The following is a 2,386-nucleotide window of genomic DNA, read 5'->3' on the forward strand; positions in this document are numbered from 1 at the left end:
GCACGAAGTCGCGCGGTTGCACATGGTGCATGAACCCTGTTGTGACTGCGCGGCGCATCAGAGTGAGCCAAAACGGCGCGACTGTGTGGCGTGCTCGTATAGGCTCACAGGTGACGCGGCGCAGGTGCGTATGGACCTGAGTCAGTGTGGCGCACGCGTGCATGGCAGTGAGCCAGAAGGACGCAGCGCGCACTAGTGTGTCTTGTGCGCGCGCGCAGAAGCCTCCAGTATTTAATGACGAAGCAGTTTCAGTTCTGCATTCAAAACTGACGAGTCAAACGGTTTTAACAGCGAATTAAATGACGTATTAAATTGAATTGAAGTCATTTAATGCAATTTAAACATCTCCTTAATTCCTTTTGACTGTTTCGACTTAAGAGCTGTATAAATATAGCTCCATACCCAGCTGCAGAAGTACACCAGCAACACAATAGCAAATTAACTTTCTCTCTACAATTTGTCTGATCTTTCTCTTGCAGTTTCAAGGTAACCTTTGTGTTGTAGGCCATCTCCGGCACGCTGCTTCGGCTGTTGTACCTTGGGAAACAAAACGAGTACTCCTGGGAGACTCGGAATTTGTTTTAAGGGAAGTGTGTGTACACGTGACTCAGCCTCTTTGCTTCTACTCCTTTCTTATATTTTGGTTTATTTCTGTTGTGATTGTACTAGTAATTTTAGCTTTCTTATTTCTGTATTGTAATCAAAACAATAAAGTTTGTATTATTTTTTATTTAATTACACGAACGGTTCCTACAAAAGGATGGACCCCACCCACACACCCGTTTCCCTCCCCCTTCCCTCCCTCTCACCGAATCGGTGACCACTCACCGAAAATACCCCCTTCCCTCCCTCTCACCGAATCGGTAAAAAGGTTGGCGGTGGAGTTGGGTTCGGTACCGAGTAGGTTACCACCCCTAGTCCGTTCACCCTTACTCTTCTAAAAAAAAATATTTGTAATATCAAGCATACATTCCGAATATAAACTTCACAGAAAAGGGTGTACAACATGGCAAAGATTCAAAGTAAATTGTCGATGCAATACATAACAAATTAACAACATAATGACAAGCTTTATTCGATAGCATTAAGCTTTTCCGTTCAAGGGAGCTCACTTGAACGAGCTATTTAGAATATCATACAAGGTAACCGTGGAGATTAACATTTAATCACTTAGTAATCCGGGTATCAAACCCGAAAAATATATAATGTAAGCAGTCCATGTGATGCTTTATTCGCTATATCCAGAAATATCTCAACGTCCTCGTCATCATGAATCTCTACAACCACAGGCTTATTTTTATCGGAAGATGAAAGGGGGAGTTGGTAAGACATCCCAAAATCATAATGTGGGGATAACTTTAACTTTTTTCCCACACAACTCTTCATTTGAGAATATGTTGAATCAAATGGTAGTTCTAAGGTCCGTCTCGTCAACGTTAATGGTCTATACTCCATAGTATATCCATCTTCTGTAGTCCACGACCCTCCGCTACAAGCCAACACCCTAACTTTCTGGTCATTTGAATCCATTATCCTGAATGTAAGAAAAAAATACAATTAACTCACCACAATGATCTAAAGTTTTATATATACAAATCTCAAAAAAAAAAAAAAAAAGAATTAAAAAAAAAATAAACGTTTAAGCAAACATATGTGCAAACAAGCCAGTCTTAACGTCCTTGGTTCATAAAAAAGACGCTCCGGGGCGTGTAATGCCAAAATCAAGGCATGAAGCGCTCACCTTATGTACATGAAGTGCTACTCTATGTACATTCAAATAAGCTTTTATTTACATCAACAAGTTGTGTCTCTCTCATGTGTTTTATTATAACCATCAAGTTACCTCACCGATCCTAACCCAAAATTGAATGTATGGGTTGATTATGCCGTGTCTAAGAAATTCTGATTATTCATAGAAATAACCATCAAGTTACCTCACCGATCTAAAGTTATATATTTACCTATCTATAAAATAATAATCTATTTAAACAAATCTATATGTACAAAGTAAGGCCAATATCAACCCGTAAACGTCTACTTAAAACATACCTCAAATAATCTGTCGTTGCCAATGCCGTCAGACTCGAATTTAAGCTGAGAACTTAATTAAAGTGGGATGACTGGGATTTCATATTTATATATGGTTTTGTACGAAATTTGAATTCTTATTATTATTATTATTTTTTGGAAAAGAGCACAAGCATGCATGCCTTTAATAAAACAAGACCATTCATGTATAAAGGTTGTCTGTTGGAAACGAAATGGTAATGGAAATTGTGCCAATCTTTATTTAATGGGTGTTGGTATAGGGAAAGGACCCACTAAAAACTGTATTTTGGCTAAATACTTTAAGAAGGATTGTGATAAGGACATATGACACTTCTAA

General features: G+C 38.6%; 1 long non-coding RNA gene across 1 annotated transcript; it reads right to left on the reverse strand.

Annotated features, from left to right (window-relative positions):
• Window positions 1-1,050: 1,050 nt before the first annotated feature.
• LOC110934518 lies at window positions 1,051-2,163 on the reverse strand. Its single transcript, XR_002588403.2, has 2 exons — window positions 2,050-2,163; window positions 1,051-1,534 (listed from the first exon to the last, which is right to left on the reverse strand). It is a non-coding gene; the product is annotated as an uncharacterized LOC110934518 (long non-coding RNA).
• Between the last annotated feature and the right edge of the window lie 223 nt (window positions 2,164-2,386).

This window comes from Helianthus annuus, chromosome 4 (assembly GCF_002127325.2).
Source record: "Helianthus annuus cultivar XRQ/B chromosome 4, HanXRQr2.0-SUNRISE, whole genome shotgun sequence".
In the NCBI taxonomy this organism is placed as follows: Eukaryota; Viridiplantae; Streptophyta; class Magnoliopsida; order Asterales; family Asteraceae; genus Helianthus; species Helianthus annuus.